The sequence below is a fragment of the Loxodonta africana genome, chromosome 26 (genome assembly GCF_030014295.1).
Source record: "Loxodonta africana isolate mLoxAfr1 chromosome 26, mLoxAfr1.hap2, whole genome shotgun sequence".
Lineage (NCBI taxonomy): Eukaryota > Metazoa > Chordata > Mammalia > Proboscidea > Elephantidae > Loxodonta > Loxodonta africana.
The window spans coordinates 19,720,209-19,732,340 of record NC_087367.1 but is presented as its reverse complement, the minus strand read 5'-3'; the positions used below and the strand labels follow the sequence as shown (position 1 = coordinate 19,732,340).

The following is a 12,132-nucleotide window of genomic DNA, read 5'->3' as shown; positions in this document are numbered from 1 at the left end:
CCAAGTTGCCAACAAGGTGACCACACACGCGACTTTCATTTTGCCCCACTGCTTGCTCATGCTGGTTCCCTCAACTGGGTGCTATACTCATTTTAATGTTTGCTCTTCTGGCTCTCTCAAGAGAGCAGAAGTCACCAGACAAGGTGACCAGCAGGGGCCCAGGAGACGAGTAAGGTGAGTGAAGCAAGCAGGAAGGAAGAGACAGACGGGATGGTGGGCACTTTGTGGAGGTGGCTACTGCTACTCACATCCTGGGGGGAGGGAGGGCACGCAGGGTCAAGGAGGATGCAGGTTCCAGTAGACAATTAGGTACAGTAAGCACAATACCTGTTGTCCTTAGGTGCTGCAAAGTCCACTCTGACTCATGGCAACCCGTGTTCAACAGAGTAAGTTGCCTGGTTCTTCATCATTGGTATGCTGGAGTCCATTGTGTAGTCACTTATTATGAGTGCCTTCCCATCTAGGGGGCTTAGCCCATGAAAACGTTCACATTTTAATTTCTTTTGAAATCAGAAGAAAAAAAAGAAACATAATAATAAATACATAATAGCGAATCCACTCTGGATTCATATTCGTCTTTTATACCAACATAATAGTAAAATAAAATATTTTTAAAATTGTTTTTATGGAGGAAGTGGCCCATGGAGGCAAAAGTGCCTAGGACCTAAGAAAGCTATAATGTGGCCCTGGGTCGTGTTCAGGTTTTCTGGTTTTTAAAAAAGAAGTGGATACCCAGATATTTGTATGAGATATCTTGATTTTAAATATTGGAAATTAGCCCACTAAAACCTGCAATCTCTCGAAGGGGCCGGGTTGCTTTGTGTCCTCGGGATGCCCATGGCATGACATGATTTTGATGACACACTTTCGGCCTGCAGTGTCCCGAGCGTCTGGCTCCTAATGGAACAAGGAGCGGTGGAAACCTGACCGGTTACGGGCAGTCTGGTCTGGAAGAGCCGCTCGCCCCCGTCCACGCTTCGCCGCTAGAGGGCGCGCTCGGTCCCACCCCCGCCCGGCCGCTCCCTGCCGCTCGCTTCCCATTTGGAAGCAGAAGATACGCTCGAAGATTTTCCGGGTCCTGCAGATGGCGCGACCCCCAGAAGTAAAGACCCTGCTTTACTTCCCATGGCGGGGCGCGCGGCAGGGAGCCGCAGACCTCGGGGGTCTGCAGCCCGGTGAGCCGCGGCCGCCCGGCTCGGTCCCGTCCTTCGGTCGCCGTCGCCACAGCAGCAAGCCCCGCCTCCCGCCAAATCCGGCTTTTGGGGGGTAGGCCGTGCCCCCCGCTCGGCCCACTCCGGGGAGGGAAGCCCCACAGAGCGAGCGTCGGTGGTTTCCGACGGCAGGAGCTGGGGCCTCTCCTGTGTCTCTGCCCCGGGCTGCCGGCCGCACTCCTATCAAGTCTCTGCTAGCTCGCCCGTCACGGCCACGCTAATTGGCACCTCTCTCTCCCCCCCGAGGGACCCCCAGCTCACTCGGCCTGGCGCCGCCGCGCCAAAACCGTGCGGCTCTGCCTGAAGCTCCCGAGGCCTCGGGCGCGGTTCAGGCCAGCTGCGCATGCTCCGCGGAGGCCCACACTGGGCCTGAGTGAACCCTGATAGAGCAATCGCGAGGCCGGCTAAGCGGAGCTCCAGTGGCGCAATCGGTTAGCGCGCGGTACTTATACAGCAGTACATGCAGAGCGATGCCGAGGTTGTGAGTTCGAGCCTCACCTGGAGCACGACCCTTTTGGATGCACATACTCTCCATTTTATCTCCTCAGCCTCCAGAGTTCCTGTCTCCCCGCTCCGAGTGCTGCTACTGCTCGGCGACAAGCCGGAAGCAGCTCGCAGTGGAGCTTCGAGCCGGCGTGGCCCGCTTCTTTGTGCTGCCGCGCGCCCCCCAGCCCCTCCAGCCCTGACATCTACTTACCGCTCCCTGCTGCTTCTCGTCTGAGGCGGGTCCGCTAACGGAACTCGGCCTCCGATAACCGTGCGGGGGAGGCGGACGGGTGTCCCGGACGCTGCATCGGTGATGCGGGACCTCCTGGGTGTCGGCACCCAGAGTCCCGGGACGCCCCGCTCGGCAGGCAGCGCCCCAGTTCCCCGCGCCGGGTTGAGGCCGGGGGTCTGGGCTCTGCCCCTCGGCCAGGGCGGGGCCCGAGCCCGGCCGGCCGCTCCTGGGAGTTGGGGTCCGAGGCCCACGGGGGCGCTAGTGGAGGCTTGAAGGGGGGCAGCCGCTCCTGTCACCTTTAACCCGTAGTAACTAGGTGTTACCTTCTCCCGCCCGTCTGCGGACGCCCCCAGCCCGCGAGCGCTTCTCCCTGACCCGGGCACCCGGGCACCCGGCCGTCCCTGGGCAGAATCGCGCGGTCTGTGCAATGTGCCCGGGGTGTCTCCCGTTCCCCACAGTGTGCCCTTTTGTCAGTTACCCACTGAGGCGGGAACGGTGGAGTTCGCTGGCGGAGCAGAGAGGAGACGTTTCCTCGCCACAGCCGAATGGCGGGTGTCCTTTCCTGCAGACCACAAATCCCGGATTCGGAAGTCCGCCCCGGGCCAGGGGTGGGCCCGAGGGTGGAAAGCAGACTTTTCCTCGGTGGCCCGCTGATTTTGGAAGCACGCACAAAGAAACTTCAGTGAGCGCGGGGGCTGCGTTGCCAAGGGCTGGGTGTGGGGAGGCCTGGGTAGGTGGGCTCTGCCGCACGTTCCCAGGATGTGTGGGCAAAGCCGGGGACAAGTTTAGTTGGGAGTGGGAGGCCTTCCACATGCCTTCTCCCAAAAAGGTGGTTGGCACCTGTTTTTATGGACGTGCTAGTTGTTCAATTCTGGGATGGAAATGCAACGAGAGTGGTGAAAAGCAAACCCAGAGAGCTCAGAGAAGGAGGGTGGAGCCCTGTGTGTCCCCTCGGCCACAAACCCGAGCGTCTGGTTCCTGTCACCCACCCCAGCCCCAGGTTCAGAATGGGAAACGTCAGGCAAACGGAAGTGTGAGCAGGGCCATCCACCTTACCTGGCTGGCGCTCAGCTCCTCACCCTTTGGCTCCCAGGCTCGTTCTCTGCAGGATCCATTCTGGGTCTGAAAACAAACAGAATCTGTCCATTTCTGAACAATGGAGAAAAGGTTGGCCTTAAAAAAAAAATGGTTTTTTGCTGAAAATTGCTTTTTAAAAGGGAATTAATTTTAAAATGTTGTTAGTTGCAGTGGAGTCAATTCCAACTGATATAAAAGCCAGGGCTTCCAGCCGGTTGGGAGACCCAGAAAAGGCCCTTCCAGGAGCCTGATGTGTGAGACTGGATTGTTGGCAGGACTGTGGAGTGGGACACACATTCAAAGCCCTGAATAGGCCGCCGTCTTTGACTGGGGCATCTTCTGACTCCGCTCAAAATCCAACAGGGCAAGAGATCTTGGGTACTATACAACGCCTAAACTGCCCTTGTTTTCTAAGAGGGAGATTAAGTTTCTAGCAGGGTTTCTACCTGGAATTTTTCCTGGTCTGGTTATCATTTTGATTCACCCAAATTTTTAAAAGTTCGAGGTCTGTTGGCTTTCTCAGCCGTGGCCATGACTGAACCAGGAAGAACCGACTGGAAGCCTTGATACAAGCATAGATGTGGTCAGATTTGCCAAGTGCAAGTTTCTGACCTTCTGGGGTTATTCACTGCAGGGTTACTCACCTGACCTCACTGGTCAGGTGCTTCCGAGAGTTAAAGCCCAGAGCACATCTGCACATGGACATAAATAAATGAATGGAAGATCCTCTGCCCAACTTCCCATCCAAGGAGGGATCCCTTTTATGAAACCCTTGCTCCTGTTTGAAAAGTTCAGGCATCTCCTGCCTGGAGGGTAGATGAGAGGGTAGAGGGGGTCAGAAGCTGGCGAACCGGACATGAAAAGAGAGAGTGGAGGGAGGGAGCGGGCTGTCTCGTTAGGGGGAGAGTAATTGGGAGTGCGTAGCAAGGTGTATATAAGTTTTTGTGTGAGAGACTGACTTGATTTGTAAACTTTCACTTAAAGCACAATAAAAATTATATATAAAAAAAAAGTTCTGGCATCAGGATCTCACTTCTTTACCAGGCAGCTCCTTCCATTCTCTGATGCCTCTCATGGTTAGAACATTATTCCTCTTAAATATTGTTTCTGTTCCTGCTGGTCACTGCTGGAATGGAGGTGGCTATGCAGCTATTTTTCTGGTAAGATGATTGGCTAAGCTAGCTGCCCTTTTTCTCTCTTTAACCTAGAAATCCTCGGTTAGGAAATTATTGGTGGGTCACAGACAAACAGACTGTTAGCAGGTTTGTAGCCTAAAATCTTCATGTGATGTTGATATAGATTTTTAAGATTGTGCTGGGTGATAAAGATCAAGTCAGAAAATTACTGGAAATACTTTAAAATCTATTTAAAAAAAGAAAGCAAACCCAAACCTTGTTGCCACTGAGTTGATTTTGACTCATGATGACTCCATGTGTTACAGAGTGGAATTGCTCTATAGGGTTTTCTTGGCTGTAATCTTTACGGAAGCAGATTGCCAGGACTTTCTTCCGTGGTGCCATTTGGTGGGTTCAAACTGCCAAACTTTACATTAGTAGTCAAGCATAAACTGTCCCACCTAGGGACCTAAAAAAAAAACCTATAAAATACTATGCAAATGTAAGGAAGTAGCTTTACTATTATAAGACTACTAGATTAGGCCTGTATATGATGTATGGTGATTTCAAGGAGTAAGATGGGTAAATATGAGGTGGACAAACTTGGAAGGTGAGCTGAAGTTGTAGGTGAACAGTCACAGACACCCCTCCCCTCCCCATCCCCTGGTCTTCCCAGCAGGAGAGAAGCCGTACTACCCCAGGCTGACATGAGCTTTGCAGATGGTTTGATGAAAACAGACTTATCAAAGCTGTGAGTTATACAAAGCTGGAGAGGATTGCACTCAGTAGAATTTAGAGGAAGAGTAGAGTCAAACCAAAGTCAGATATTTCTGACAAGTAACAAGATGCAATTTAATAGAGATAATTGTAAGTCTGGGTTTAGTTCAAAGTTCAGCGTGTGGGAGGCCTGGCTTGACAGCCGTTCGCATGTAGAAAAGCTGGGAATTTCAGATGTGTGCAACCTCAGTTGTGTTAGCAGTGTGACCCAGCCGCTAAGAATACCAACCGATTATTAATGCATTCCTAGGGACATGGTGTGGTGTCAGAGATCACAAAACAGAGGTGTGTGGAACAAATCTAGCCTGCAGACTGGTTTTGTCTGGCCTTCCAGTACTGACTTGCCAAGTGTTTACAATTTTTTTAAACGTTTGCCAACATATTGGGTAATTTCACATAAATGCCTAGATATCTAGCTTCTAATAAAAGATCAGAAGACCTGGCCACCTGGGGCCCTTATTCCCACATTGTAACATTGGCTGCCCCTTTGTTTGGGCTTGTGACCTGCGGTTTGCCACGATTCCCACCACTCTCCATTAATCTCCAACACAGAGGTGGGTGCCAGCTACACTTTGCTGTTTTCTTTGAGCCTGACTCATTTCACTCATTTGCATCCTAGGAACACTGAGTGTGTGGCCTCCGTATGGATAAAGAAAGAGAATACTCCTGTTGAACTCTCAGTAGGGCAGAACACAGCCAGAGGGCTGTGATCTGTATGAGGCAGCATATTTAAAATGCAACAAAGCAAGATAAAACTCCAAGTCTTTATTATGGAAAGTTTCAAGCATTCATAAAAGTAGAGAGAATAGTATGTTTAACCTCCATGGGGAGCCCTGGGGGTGCAGTGGTTAAGAACTTGGCTGCTAACCAAATGTCGGCAGTTCAAATCTACCAGCTGCTCCTTGGAAAACCATATGGGGCAGTTCTACTCTGGCCTACATGGTCTCTATGAGTAAGAATCGGCTAGGTGGCAATGGGTTTGGTTTGGTTTACCCATCAGTAGTTTCAAGAATGGTCAACTTTGTTTCATCTATCCCCTTCCCACAATACCCTCCCCCATCGCTCACATCACCTCTGGAATATTTTAGAGGAAACCCAAGATATGATATAATTTAACCTGTAAATACCTCAATATGTATATCCAACAGATACGTACTTTTTAAACAAAAGCATACCCTCAGTATCATCATTACATCTAACAAGATTAATAATAATTCCTTAACATCATTTAATACCTAGTCTGTTCAAATTTTCACACTTGTTTTGGGAAGATATTTATTATTATTGTACTTTAGAAGAAGGCTTACAGAACAAACTGTTTCTCATCAAACAGTACACACATTGTTCTATGACATTGGTTAACAACCTCACGACATGTCAACACACTCCCTTCTGAACCCTGGGTTCCCTGTTACCAGCTTTCCTGTTCCCTCCTGCCTTCCAGTCCCTGCCCCAGGGCTGGTGCGCCCTTTGAGTCTTGTTTTGTTCCATGGGCCTGTTCAATCTTTGGCTGAAGGGAGTACCTCAGGAGTGACCCCATTACTGAGCTGAGAGGGTGTCTGAGGGCCATACTCTCAGGGTTTCTCCAGTCGCTGTTAGGCCAGCAAGTCTGGCCTTTTTGCGTTAGAATTTTGTTCTACGTTTTTCTCCAGCTCTGTCTGGGACCCTCTATTGTGATCCCTGTCATAGCAGTCAGTGGTGGTAGCCAGGCACCATCAAGTTTTACTGGACTCAGTCTGGTGGAGGACGTGGTAGATGTGGTCCATTAGTTCTTTGGACTAATCTTGGAAAGATATTTTTATAGTTGGTTTGTTTGAATGAAGACCCAAACAAAGTCTACATATTACATTTGATCAATATATCTTTAAAGTCTCTTTGAATCTATATCAATTCTCTCGCCCTCTTTTATGATACTTATTTGTTGACCTATAGAATTTTGAATAGAATTTGGCTAATTCCATCCTTACAGTGCCCTTTTACATGTTTCTCAATCCCCCATACTTATCATAACATGGTGATTAGATCTAGAAGCTTATAATATTCAGATTCTTTTTTTTTTTATTTTCAAGAATATGATTTGTGGTGGTATGTACTATGACATCACAACAGGAGGTGTGTAATTTTGGGTTGTCTCACATTTAGTGATGTTAATTTTGATCAGTGATTTCAGATGTGGTCAGCCTAATCCAGCCATTACAAAATTCTTCATCAGCCTCTAACCTAATGGTTATAGCAGCCTGTCTTAGTCATCTAGTGCTGCTATAACAGAAATACCCACGTGGATGGCTTTAACAAAGAGAAATTTATTTCTTCACAGTAAAGTAGTCTAAAAGTCCAAATTCAGGGCATCAGCTCCAGAGGAAGGCTTTGTCTCTCTGTCGGCCTTCTCATCAATATTTCCCCAAACTTGGAGCTTCTCTGCACAGGGACCCCAGGTCCAAAGGATGTGCTTTGCTCCTGGCACTGCTTTTTTGGTGTATGAGGCCCCTACTCTCTGCTTTCTTCCCTTCCCTTTTATCTCTTGTAAGATAAAAGGTGTTGCAGGCCACACCCCAGGGAAAATCCCTTTACATTGGCTCAGGGATGTGACCTTAGTAAGGGTGTTACAATCCTACCCTTAATCCTCTTTAACATAAAATTACAATCACAAAATGGAGGACAACCATACAATACTGGAAGTCATGGCCAAGCCAAACTGATACACACATTTTTGAGGAGATAGAATTCAACCCATGATATTCAACACTTTGGCCCCCCCCAAAATCACATCCCTGCAACATGCAAAACATATTCATATCATAGTAAAAGTCTTAACTTCAAGTCCAAAATCCAAAAATTCCTCTTTATCTGTGGAATCTAGAATACAAGTTATCTGCTTTCAAAGGTACAATGGCAGAACAGGCACAAATGGGAGAAACTGGAGGAAAAAAAGGGATAACAGGCAAAGAAGGGAGTTACCATACTGGCTGGTGTGACTGATCCTGATTACCAAGAGGAAATTGAATTGATATTACAGTGGAGGTAAAGAAGAGTATGTCTGGAATGCAGGAGATCCCTTAGGGCATCTCATAGTACTACTGTGTTCTGTGATTAAAGTCAATGGAAAACTACAGCAACTCAATTCTGACAGGACTACTAATGGCCCAGACCCTTCAGGAATGAACGTTTAGGTCACCCCACTGGGCAAAGAACTGCGACCAGCTGAGGTACTTGCTGAGGGCAAAGGGAATACAGAATGGGTGGTGGAAGAAGGTAGTTCTACATACCAGTTATGGCCACATGACCAGTTGCAGAAACGAGGACTGTAATTGTTATATGAGTATTTCTGCTTTGTATGTGTGCATCAGATATTTTTGGTTTTTTCGCTTATAAAATATGTAAATGGGGCTAGTGCGTTTTCAGTTGTACATACGTTGTATCATGTTGGGCACAAGCATGACTTTGTAATTTTGTTTATTCAGAGATTATATATGGGTTTGGGGAGATGTGTACAGGTGCCAATTTGACAAGGGGCGGACTGTGATGGTTAAGATTGTGTGTCAACTTGTCTGGGCCATGATTCTCGTGTTTTGGCAGTTGTATGATGTTATGATAACTTCCCTGTCAAAATTTAATATGTGGTCACCCCCATGATGGAATCTGCTAAGTGGTACTGGTGGGGGTGGGACCTGTGGTGGCTCACTGCCCCCTCAGCCTTCATCTCTCCATCCTCTGCCACCTACTTCCTTCCTGCTTGCCTTGCCAAAGTTTTTGGCTTGTTCTGGATCCAGCAGCTGCCTCTTGTCTGATCTCTGGTTCTTGGGACTTGAGCTAGCAGTTTACCTGCCAATTTTGGGATTCTTCGATCTTCACTGCCTGCAAGCAAGAGTCCTGCTCCCTGACCTGCCGGTCTTCGGTTCACCAGCCCCTACAGCTACGTCATGAATCAGGAGAAACCTTACAGTCTTGCCTGCCAACCTTGGGATTCCTTGATCTTCACAGCCTGTGAGTGGGAGCCCTGCTCTTTGACCTGCCGATGTTGAGTTTACCAGCTTCTGCGGCTGCGTGAATTGGGAGAGGCCTCTATCCTGATCCACGGACTGGGGATATTCCCATCTCTACAATCGCATGAGCTGTTTCCTTGATATAAATCTCTCTATATATTTATATGCTTTACTGGTTTTGCTTCTTTAGAGAACCTAGCCTAAGACACAGCTATTGATCATCTTTGTCTGGGACTATCATTTTATTAAGATGTACAATAGTAGTTTTCTATTTCTTCTTTTGCATTTATAACTGTGGTTCTAAACTGCCTTTCCCACCTTTCTTTCTTTCTTTTTTAACAACTATTGGTTTTCCTAATGCACATTTCATATAGAAAAGACTGGATAATGGCTCGGTCTTCTCTGTGTCCCCCCCCCCCCCCGCCACCGCCCTTTTTATCCAATCTTTAGAATAGTGAGTTGATGCCATAGCAATTACCAAAGGTGACAATTAGTTTTGTTTTTTTTTAACAGCCTTTTGAATTGTAATTGATGTACAAGTAAGTTGAATTAATGATGCTGGTTATATGTCTTCTTTGATAAAATGTGTGTTCAAATCTTCTCCCCATTTTTTAAATTAGATTATCTTTTTATTATTGAGTTGTAAGAATTTTTCGTATATGCTAGATATAGATACTTCGTTGGATATATGTTGTAAATATTTTTTTCCCAGTTTGTGGTTTGGGTTTTCATTTTCTTAATGGTGCCTACTGAAGACAAAAATTTTAAAAATTCATCAATTTTTTTCCTATCATTGTTCATACTTTTGATGTTACATCTAGAAAATCTTAGGAAAACCAAGATCACCAAGATTTTATTCTATGTTTTACCTTTTACATTTAGGTGTATACCCCATTTTGAGTTATTTTTTGTGTATGGTGTGAGGCAATGGTCTTAATTCCCTTCTTTTTCTGTGTCTGTGTGTATGGCTCTCAGATCCCTGATGGTGCAATGGTTAAGAGCTCTGGCTGCTAACCAAAAAAAAGGTCAGCTTTTTTTAATTCATCAGCCGCTCCTTGGAAACCCTATGGAGCAGTTCTACTCTGTCCTATAGGGTCATTATGAGTTGGAATCAACTCAATGGCAATGGGTTTTTGGTACTCAATTTATTGAAAAGATTATTCTTTCCTGATGGAATTGCTTTGGCATCTTTGTCAAAAATAAATTGACCATAAATATGTTGGTTTATTTCTGGACTCTATTCTGTTCTATTGATCTATATGTCTATATTTATACCAACACCACTCTGTTGATTACTGCAGATCCATAGTAAGTTTGGCAATCAGGTAGTGTAAGTCCTCCAACTGTTTTCTTTTTGCAGAACTGTTTTGGCCATTCTAGGTCCTTTGCATTTCCACGTAAATTTTAGGATCAGCTTGCCATTTTCTATGAAAACACTTACTGGAATTTTGACAAGAATTTTGTTGATCAGTATGAGAAGAATTTCATTTTTAACAATGTTGACTTTCCGGAACCCATAAACCTGCTATAGCTCTCCATTTAATTAGATCTTTAATTTCTTTCAGCAATATTTTGTGTTTTAAGTGTGCAAGTCTTGTATTATTTCTTCCTTATATATTTGGCAGAACTCATCAGCTGTAGGCCTACAGTTTTCTTTGTGGGAAGGTTTTTCTTTGTTTGTTTGTTTTTTAATCGTACAAATTCAACTTCTTTAATAGCTATAGGGTTATTCAGGTTATCTATTTATTCTTCAATGAGCTTTAGTATTTTGTGATTTTCAGGAAATTTCTTGGCATAAAGTTATCCATGATATTCAATTCTTACTTTTTAATTATCTGTGGACTCTGTAGTGATGTCCCCTCTTTAATTCCTGATGTTGGTAATTTGTACCCCCCCATTTTTTTTCCTGATCAGTTTGACTAGACATTTTTCACTTTTAATTTCTCAAAAAACTAGCTTTTAGTTTCATTTGTTTTCTCTATTGCTTTTCTGTTTTTCATTTGATTGGTTTCTGGTCTCATTTTATTATTTCTCTTGCTTACATTGGTTTTAATTTTCTTTTTTTTTTTTGTATTTCTTAATATGGAGGAAACCCTGGTGGCATAGTGGTTAAGTGCTACGGTTGCTAACCAAAGGGTCAGCAGTTCGAATCCTTGTGAGGGCGCTCCTTGGAAACTCTATGGGGCAGTTCTACTCTGTCCTATAGAGTCGCTATGAGTCGGAATCGACTCGACAGCAGTGGGTGTGGGTTTAATAGGGAAGATGAAGTAATTGGTTTAGCACCCTTCTTCTTTTCCAATATAGGTATTTGGTGCTATATTTTTTCCTCTAAGCACTGACTTAGCTGCCTCTCACAAATTGTGATGTCTCATTTTTAAAATAATTTTATTTTTTTGTTGTTGAGAATATACACAGCAAAGCATACACCAATTCAACAGTTCCTACATGTACAATTCAATGACATTGATCACATTCTTTGAGTTGTGCAACCATTCTCACCCTCCTTTTCTGAGTTGTTTGCTATGTTTTTGTTTCAATTCACTTCAAAATATCTTCTGATTTTCTTTTCATTTCCTTTCTGACCTAGGGATTGTTTAGAAGCATATAACTTAGTTTCCGAATATTTAGGGATTTTCAGATCTCTTTCTGCTATTGATTATTAGTTTAATTACTTTGTAGTCACAGATCGTACTTTGTATTTATTTAAATCCTTTTAAATTTCTTGGGACTTGCTTATGACCCAGACTGTGGTCTATCTGGGTAAATGTTCTGATCCACTTGAAAAGAATACATGCTGTGCTGCTATTGGGAAGGGCATTCTATCAATGTCAATTATATCCAGTTTGTTTATAATGTCGTTCAAGTATTCTGTATCCTTACCGATTTTCTGCCTACCTGTTTTATTATTGAGAGAGAGGTATGAAAATGACCAATTATCATGATAGATTTTTCCCTTTCTCCTTTTAGTTTATCTTTTTCTGCTTCATGTAGTTTGAAGCTCTGTTATTTGGTGCATAAATGTTTAGGATTGTTATGTTCTCTTGATTAATTGACCCTGTTATCATTGTTGATGCTTAATTTGCCCCATATTTGGCCAGTGGAAGTCCCATCAAGTTAGCCCTTTGACCTTTTTGACATGATCTCTGATCTTTGATAGGCTCCTTGTTTTCTAGCACAAGATAGTCCAAGGTTGTTTTGTACATTTCTTCCTTCAAATTTGAAATCCGTCATGTCTCCCAGGAACTTGATTC

The 12,132-nt window shown here is 44.9% G+C and overlaps 1 non-coding gene across 1 annotated transcript; it reads left to right on the top strand.

Moving 5' to 3' along the window:
* Positions 1–1,624: 1,624 nt before the first annotated feature.
* On the top strand, positions 1,625–1,717 carry TRNAI-UAU (transfer RNA isoleucine (anticodon UAU)). Its single transcript is given in 2 exon segments — positions 1,625–1,662; positions 1,682–1,717. It is a non-coding gene; the product is annotated as a tRNA-Ile (tRNA).
* Positions 1,718–12,132: the final 10,415 nt, after the last annotated feature.